The sequence below is a fragment of the Otolemur garnettii genome, unplaced genomic scaffold (assembly GCF_000181295.1).
Source record: "Otolemur garnettii isolate 467f Iridium unplaced genomic scaffold, OtoGar3 scaffold00073, whole genome shotgun sequence".
Classification (NCBI taxonomy): domain Eukaryota; kingdom Metazoa; phylum Chordata; class Mammalia; order Primates; family Galagidae; genus Otolemur; species Otolemur garnettii.
This window is the reverse complement of record NW_003852468.1, coordinates 3,055-12,283: the sequence shown is the minus strand read 5'-3', so window position 1 is coordinate 12,283 and position 9,229 is coordinate 3,055. Positions and strand designations below refer to the sequence as shown.

At 47.9% G+C, this 9,229-nt stretch overlaps 1 non-coding gene across 1 annotated transcript; it reads right to left on the bottom strand.

Moving 5' to 3' along the window:
* Nucleotides 1-3,551: 3,551 nt before the first annotated feature.
* LOC111726626 lies at nt 3,552-3,715 on the bottom strand. Its single transcript, XR_002774362.1, has one exon. It is a non-coding gene; the product is annotated as a U1 spliceosomal RNA (small nuclear RNA).
* Nucleotides 3,716-9,229: the final 5,514 nt, after the last annotated feature.

Sequence of the window (9,229 nt, the reverse complement as noted above, 5' to 3'; positions counted from 1 at the left end):
GCCACAGGCGCCAAGCCAACAATTTTTTTTTTTAATTAAAAAATTAAAAACTGTACTCTGGGAGGCTGAAGTGGGTGGATTGTCTGAGCTCACAAGTTTGAGACCAGCCTGAGCTACAGCAAGACCCCCATCTCTAAAAATAGCCTGGTGCCTGTAGTCCCAGCTACTCAGGAGGCTAAGGCAAGAGAACTGCTTGAGCCAAGGAATCTGAGGTTGCTGTGAGCTATGATACCACAGTACTCTACTGGGGGGTGACAAAGTGAGACTGTCATAAATAAATAAATAAACTAAAAGAAAATCATTTCAACCTAAAATTCTCTATCTAGTAAAATATCAGTTAGGCATATGAGTACAAAAGATATTTTCAGACATACAATGTAGTTTTTGGGCAACCTCTTTATAAATAAAGTTTTTGGAGGATATGCATCATCAAAAAGAAGAAGTAGGCTAAGTGCAGTGGGTCAGGCCTGTAATTCTACTGCATTGTGAGGCCAAGGCAGGAAGATCATTTGAGCCCAGGAGTTTTAGGTTGCAGTGAGCTATGATCATACCACTGGGGCAAGACCCTGTCTAAAAAAAAGGAAGAAAGAAAAAAAAGGAAAGAAGGAACAGAGGGAGGGAAGAGGAAGTGTATGTGTGTGTGTGTGTGTGTGTGTATAGTGCTTGAAAAAGCTAAGGGGAGAAAGACAAGAAAATTCTATAAACTTCTGGATCATAATTGTTTTCAAGTCCATAGAGACTGTGACCTGCTTAAGCTCAAAGGACAGGTCATGATTATAGTTTAATGACCTGCCTTGTGACTATGGCAGCCTAAATAAGTTTCAGTCAAAGCCTGGTTTGTCTGAAGTTTTTAATATACACTTAAAAGTGGGTGATAACTTTGGTATTATAAAGGTTCACAAAGTTATGCTTGTAAGAAAAAAACAGGTTAGTATTTTTCTGCCTTTGGGAACTGGAAGCTTGAGTAGAGATGAGAATTTTCCCACATGTGTTTTCTCTAATCCTTTGATTTTCTATTGACCATACTCTTGTGGGTATAAATGGACACATCCACAGCACATGCCTTGATCCTCCTAGGGGAAAAGATCAATGAATTATACAATATCTGCTGCTACTTTTATGTGACTTTTCTCAAGTCCTTGTGATCTGGTCACTATGAAGGACATTTTAGACTCTTGAGAAATGTGTTTTTATTGTTTTGTTTTGTTTTAGATAATCTCACTTTATTGCCCAGGCTAGAGTATCTGGAATATCTCTTCATGTTACCACCTGTTTTGAATGTTTTTGCTCCCAAGCCCCCAGTTCATATGTTGAAACCCTAACCCACCAGGTGATGGTATTAGGAGGTAGGGCCTTAGGGAAGTAAATAGGCTTAGATGAGGTGCTAAGGATGAGCCCACCATAGTGGGATTAGTGCCATTATAAGAAGAGACACTAGAGTTTTCTCTCTGTGTTGTGAGGATATAGTGAGAATTTGTTCCTGAGGGAGGAAGAGAGCCCTCACCAAGAACCAAATCTGCTGGCACCTTGATCTTGGACTTCCCACCCTCCCTATACACTGTGAGGAAATAAATGTGTTGTTTGGCTGGGTGTGGTGGCTCACACCTGTAATCCTAGCACTCTGGGAGGCTGAGGCAGGAGCTCAGGAATTGGAGGCCAGCCTACAGAAGAGCAAGGCCTATCTCTACCAAAATTAGACAAAATTTGGCTTGGCCCGTAGCACAGTGGTTATGATTCTGGCCACATGCACCAAGGCTGGTGGTTTCGAAACTGACCTGAACCAGCTAAACAACAATGACAACTGCAACAACAAAAAAAATATCCAGGCATTCAGGTGGGCGCTTGTAGTCCCAGGTACTCAGGAGGCAAGAGAATCACTTAAGCCCAAGAGTTTGAGGTTGCTGTGATGCCACAGCACTCTACTGAAGGTGACATAGTGAGACCCTGTCTCCAAAAAAAAAGACAAAATTAGCTAAGCATGGTGGTATGTGAGCTACTTGGGAGGCTGAGACAGAAGTATCCATTGGACCCCAGGAGTTGGAGGATACAGTGAGCTATGACACTGCTATTTTACTATACTCTACTTGGGGTGACAGGGAGACTCTGTCTCAAAAAAAAAAAAAGTCTGTTGTTTAAGCCGCCTAGTCTATGGTATTTTGCTGCAGCAGACCAAGCTGATAAAGACATTCAAATCTGGCTCGGCGTTTGTGGCTCAAGTGGCTAAGGCACCAGCCATGTACACCCAAGGTGGCGGGTTCGAATCCAGCCAGTGCCTGCCAAACAACTATGACGGCTGCAACCAAAAAAATAGCTGCGTGTTGTGGAGGAGGGGGGAGTATCCAATGCACTCAATACTACTATGAAATCAATATACAATCACCTACACACTCATATGAATGGCAAAATATAACTATAGTCCTGAAAGTAAGACGAGAGAGGGGAGGGGAGGGGGGGTATGAGAGAAGGGAGGCTATTTGGGGGGACCTCACCTAATGTGCATGATGCAATGGTACATTTCAAAACTATTAAGAAATGAGTATAATTGTGATGGATGTGTTACTTAGTTCAATGTAAGCATTTCACATTGTACATCGAAACAGTACTCTGAACCCTACGCATAAATGCATCAGTGTACAAAGCTATGAGTTAATAGAAAAGAATATTTAAAACGGAATTTTCTCATCGTTAGGGCACGAAAGTTGACGTCGGTCTTTCGTTCCCGTGGTTTCCATCTGGGTCACGGACATCCCACCCTGCTGAGCACAAAAGACAGCTCCCGCTAAGCCGACTACGCCCTCGGCAGAGGCTCCAGCTCGCCGTTTTTCGAATACTCGCCGGCGGCCCGGACGTTCGGGTCGGTTTGCTTCCGACCTGCCCGCGTCGCCACTGTCCCTACTCTCCCGCCGGCTCTGTAAGCTTCCGAGGCCACGCAAGTCTTGAGCCAAGTCCCCGGGACGGATAGCCCCCAGAGGACCCGAGGACGCCGCCGTCCTTCCCGCCACGGTCCCGCCCTGTGCGTTGGGCCAGGCACCATATGACAGGTCAGACGCCACAGCCGGGTCAGAGAACAGCCCGCGGCAGGGTGGCAAGGTACCCAACCGCCAAACTAGACCTGGGGGGTTTCCTCTCAACCGGAGTCCCTCAGTACTCAGACACTTTCAGATGGGCACACACAACGTCTTATTCCCAGCAGGTACAAACAGACACTTGACTTCCACATTTAAGGAACGTTCTACGCCCGCCAGGGACGAAATGGAGATTGACAGCAGCCACTGTGTCTGCTCGTAGAAGTGGAGAGCAGCACACCGAAGAGAAAGCCAGGGGTGAAAAAAGGGACACAGCACGTCAGCAAGGTGGGCGCCACGGACATAAGAACGTGGGCCCATAGGACAACAGCTGGGATCGTAACAGTGGCTACCCAAAACACTCGGCACTAAAACCACAAAGCCCGTGAGTCTATAAACAGCTCTCCACACGGTCAACCGAAAGTGCGAAGAGACAAAACTCACAGACGCAAACATAGTAAAACTATCGTTTAACCGCTCACAAAGCAGGGGAAAGCGCGAACGCAGTCCCCCACTACCACAAATTATGCAGTCGAGTTTCCCACATTTGGGGAAATCGCAGGGGTCAGCACATCCGGAGTGCAATGGATAAGCCTCGCCCTGGGAAAACCACCTTCGTGATCATGGTATCTCCCCTGCCAGGTAAGTATGAGTTGCTCGCCCGCCGCACCCGCACATCCTCACACGCCTCACACTCTAAACACACGGTCACTTGCCTCCGCGCACTTCCCCGATTCTCTCACCCCTTTCACACGCCCAACAAACTCGCTTCCCACAAACGGTCCCGGAATCGCTGCCACCACGGAATCGCGATCGCGTTCCAGCAGCAGCAGGTACCCACCAGGCAGCCTCCGCGCCGCCTCATCTGCATGGAGCACGCCCTATCCCTGACGTCACGCGCCGCGCCCTTCCCTGCAGCCCCCGCCCGGTTCCTGCTCCGCTCGGCCGCCCCACCCCCACGCCAACCAGCGGGCCAACCAGCGCGCGAGTTGCCGGTGGGCGGAGTGCTGTCAGTCTTTCGCTCCTTCGGTCCCATCCCACTCGCTGGGGCGCTGCGGGCGTCCCAGGTCTGCTCTCGCCCAGCCGAGCGAGTTCTTAAATCCGGTCGCGCCGGCGACCCTCTCGTGACCTTCCTGATGCGTAGACTAGAACATTTATGAACCGTGACAAAGGGAACGGGTTCCTTCCAGATACGGTTATCTTCGTGATGTGCCTTTCCGGTTAAAATCGGAAACCAGCTAGTATCAGAGAGAAGGCTCCGAGGACTGCAAACCGGCCATTCATAGAGGATTTACCACTAGGGTTGTTAGACCTTTGTCTAATATAATTTCATGAATCTTCCAGAGTTTTTTGGCGGGGGGCGGGGGTCGTTTGTTTTGTGTTTTCCGGTCCCGCGTTTTGTTTCTTATTTTGGTTTCGGCAAATACAGCATTGTACCAAACTGCTGCCCCAGCAGAGATGATTGGATGACTCTCAGGTGTAGTGTGAGACTTTGTCGTCTCGTCCACGGCCATCTCGTAAGGGTAGTGGTGCGATTGAACCAGAAGTCAAGCACTCGTGTAGGTTAAACTTGTCCTTTATTACCAAGTTTGAGAATCCCAAGAAGACGGGGAGATTGTTCTCAAACCCTGCCTTCCTTTGAGAGAACTTCACAGAGTTCTTATACCCAAAAGTTACTATTTCCACCTACACATCATTAAACCCTCTTATCTCAAGCTGCAGGACCTTCACAGCGCTTGCCACATTCCTAAGATGTACGTTTTCCATCTGTTGTTTTATCTACCCAGGCTCTTGGTGGCCTTCAGGACGCCAGAACCAGGGCAAGGCTGGCGGGTGCGACTGTCCAGTCCATAGTTAGATCATTAATTAACTTTCGCAGTGGAAAGCGGGTGGGGATGGGGGCTTGAAGATGTTTCTCCCCTTACGAGACCTTAGTGCCTACCTTATGTTAGTGTTTTAGAGCCCGCGAAGATACCAACAAATCGTTCAAATTTGACAAAGTTACCTGGGGGAAATTTCACTGGAGGTGCTTAACCAGGACTTTTAACGCGTAGACTGCAACCCTGAACCCTGACAACAGTCCACGGATTTAGTTTCCACCGCTCCCCTCCAACTTTATCAGGGTAGGTTGGTTTCCCTGCCCTTTGTTTTCATATAAATTGAAAAATGAAGCGTGAGGTAGTGAGTTTTGGGGGAGGGGAGAGACATGAGTTTGACTTCTTTCACTCAAAGGTATGTCTACGAGACTTCGTAGTGTTTCCCGTAGTTCTTTGTTTCTGTATGTATTTCGCTGTATGTGAATATATCTCAACCTATTTATTTTCTTTCTTTTCTTTTTTTTTTTTTTATAGACAAGTTCTGGCTCTGTCACCCAGGCTGGAGTGTAGTGGCATAATCACAGCTCACCCCCGCCTGAACTCTGGAGTTCAAGACCTCCTCCTGCTTCAGCCTCCCAAGTATCTGGGACTATATGCATGAGCCCGGGCACCGGGCCCTAGCAACATTTTTCTACGTGTCTTTTGGTGGGCTGTATTCACATATTTCTCTAGGGCGGTGCATTCCACTAAAATTGAATGCCAGCCACATACGTGCTTTTAAATTATCTATCTATAGACACATTTTAGAAAGTAAAGAGAAAGAAGTGAAATGAATTTTAGCAATGTTTTATTCAACTGAATACATAAAAAAATGGTATCCTTACCATGTGTGACACCAGAAACATTTCAACTGTTCAATAGGTGCAGATCTAAGGAATACAGCTAAAAATGGAATTGCTGAATCACAGCATACATATATGTATGTTTGATGATTAGTAGACATTGCCAGATAATTTTCTAAAGTTGTTAAAATTCTGGCCATGTTGCCTCCCTGCCCCGTAGGTCAGTGGTTAGGGTGCCGGCCACGTACACCGGGGCTGGCGGGTTCAAACCCGGCCCGGGCCTGCTAAACCACAATGACAACTGCGACAAACAGCAACAACAACAACAACAACAACGGGCATTGTAGTGGGCGCCTGTAGTCCCCAGCTACTCGGGAGGCTGAGGCCAAGAGTTTGAGGTTGCTGTGAGCTGTGATGTCACAGCACTCTACAGAGGGCGACATAGTGAGACTCTGTCTCAAGAAAAAAAAAAAAAATCTGGCCTGTAATTCTAACACTCTGGGAGGCTGAGCTCATGAGTTCAAGACCTGCCTGAGCAAGAGCAAGACCCCATCTCTATAGAGCAGGCGCCTGTCGTCTCAGCTACTTGGGAGGCTGGGGCAAGAGGATGCCCTGAGCCCTAGAGTTTGAGGTTGCTGTGAGCTATGGTGCCAGGTCATTCTGCCCACGCCAACAGAGTGAGACTCTTGTCTCAAAAACTAAATAAATAATCAGAGTTGTTAAACTTCTACCCCAAATGAACCGGAGTTTGCAGTGGCCCCATCCTTCCAAATTTGGAAATATGAGTCTTTTTTTTATTCCAAGTTGAAACTTATCAAAGTATAATTAAAATTCAGCAGCAACCTTCTTTTCTTTTCTTTTCTTTTCTTGCAGTTTTTGGCCAGGGCTAGATTTGAACCTGCCACCTCCGGCAAATGGGGCGCCCTACTCCTTTGAACCACAGGCACAGCCCAAGGACAGAGTTTAATAATAGAACGATTGGCTCAGCGCCTGTGGCTCAAGCGGCTAGGGCGCCAGCCACATACACCTAAGGTGGCGGGTTCCAGTCCCCAGCGCGGGCCCGCCAAGCAACAATGATGGCTGCAACCAAAAAATGGCCAGGCGCTGTGGCGGGCGCCTGTGGTCCCAGCTACTTGGGAGGCTGAGGCAGGAGACTTGCTTGAGCCCAGGAGTTGGAGGTTGCTGTGAGCGTGATGCCATGGTACTCTACCCAGGAGGACAGCTTGAGGCTCCGTCTCAAAAAAAAAAATTAATAGAATGATTGATAAGCAAAAGAAGGGAAACAGAACCTCCAGCAGTGGAGGAGGGAACTCAGGTGGGAAGCCCAGGTGGGCCTTCTGTCTAGAGGTTCTATGCTTCTTTTCCTATCCTACTGGGCAGGGGGATTTGGGAAATGTTTGTCCGTAATGAGGTTCTTGCAGTCCTTCCACCCCAGGTGAGGCAGGAGGGTGAGGGGTCCCTACTCCAGGAGGAACCGCCCACATGCCATCAGGCTGCTTTTTTCATGACCTTGCTTGAGCCCAGAGAATTTGGCGGAGAAAGGGCTTGTTTGTGCCTGAAGATGGAGTCTGCGATGAGACTGATTTCTGAGCTCACCCAGGCCTAGAAAATGGGAGTCCGTGTCCAGCCCTAAATGGGGAAACCTTGCATCAACCTGACGTTTAATAGAGAGGTGACATCTGAAAATATTTACTCAGCAATTGTAAGTGAAATAATTGAGTCCCGTGGTTTCTAGAAGTGTATTGATCAGGCCTCCTTTTTTTTTTTTGAGACAGAGTCTCACTATGTCGCCCTCGGTAGAGTGGCGCGTCATCACAGCTCACAGCAACCTCAAACTCTTGGGCTTAAGCGATTCTCTTGCCTCGGCCTCCCGAGCAGCTGGGACTACAGGCGCCCGCCACAACGCCCGGCTATTTTGTTGTAGTTGTTGTCGTTTTTGTTTAGCAGGCCCGGGCCGGGTTTGAAGCCACCAGCCCCAGTGCATGTGGCCTGGCCGGCACCCTAACCACTGAGCTACCGGCACCAGCCAGTCCTCTTTTAAAGATATTATCTGCTGTGTTTAACTGACTTGAACATGTAATTTTAAAATGTTATAAAATTGAATATTTCTTGGAAGTGACGTGTGCTTCTTTGACCAGTACAACTAAGACAAGGGACCAGCAGAGAACCTGCTCCATAAGCAGTCATAAGCCCCAAACCGAGGTTTCCCATAAAACAGGGGACAGCAGAGAGGGGGCCAGAACCAAGATGGCCTGGTAAAAAACCTCCTCAGGTTACTACCCTCACTGCTCATTACGAAACCGCCCTTACAAATTAATGAACAGGCAGGAGGCGAGAACTAGAGTAAGGGCCCCAAAACTCTGTGAAGGAACAGGCCTACCTAAAATAATGGTCATAATCAGCCACTGTCCTTTTGTTTGCTTGATAATGGTCACTGTCTCCTTGTTTGCTACGCTAGAGGGCACAGGTGGTACCTGTAAAGATTTTTAACTTTTCTCCATCAGTAACATCACCTGTTTGGAACCTAGAGCTACTTTTTGAGATCTCTTCCAGGTCTTGCAGTCCACTGGAGTGACTGACCCACCCAGACCAAGAAACTGACTCAACCGGTCTTGGCTCCCTAACCTCCCCCTCCCCCCCAAGGAACTGCTTGCCTGACTCACCCAGACAGTGGCCCATACCAAAGGATGGCTGATTCTGCCCCCGAAAGCAGCCAGTTAACAGACCCTGATTGACTAACTCTCTATCTATACCTGTTTATACCTTCTATTTAATGTTATGCTAAGCTGAAGGAGGATTAGTCATAAGACATCTGGGAAAGGAGAGATGTCTTCCCTTTCTCCCATACCCCTGCTTAGGGCTATGTGGGATAAACTCTTTCTCTGCTGTCTCTGAATATTGGCATCCCCTGGGCAGCGGGCAGGTGAACCTGGCTGGTCAGCAACAGTTGCAACGGCTTACAATGTACTGGCTTTTTGAAAGAACTCCCACCAGAGTCATGACAGTTTAAAAATGCCATGGGAACTCCTGGAAGAGACCTTACCTACCATAACGGTTTAAAAAGGGGAGAAACCCTTGGTTTGGGGAGGTCTCCCCACCCCTTTCCCACGTGTCTTATGACTAATCCTCCTTCAGCTTAACATAACATTAACTAGAAGGTCTAAAATAAGACCCCAGAGGCTCACAAAGTCCTGCTCTCTGTTGCTCTGAGAGATAGCCACTGCTCTGCCTATGGAGCAAGTAAGCCGCCCTTCTGCTGCTTTGTTATTTTGAAAAACTTGCTCTTGCCTTATTCTGTAGGCTGGGCTGGCTCTTGAATTCTTTTCCAGCAGGAAGTCAAGAACCCACTTGGCCATCAGGCCAGACCCCACTTTGGGGATCCACTTTCCTGTATCACAACCAGTATGGGAAATTTAAGAAGTTCAACTTAATTAGAATTTTCAAGCCAAAATAAACCCAAGTATTGAGGGAATAGAAGCCATACTCTCTAAAATAGTTTAAGGAG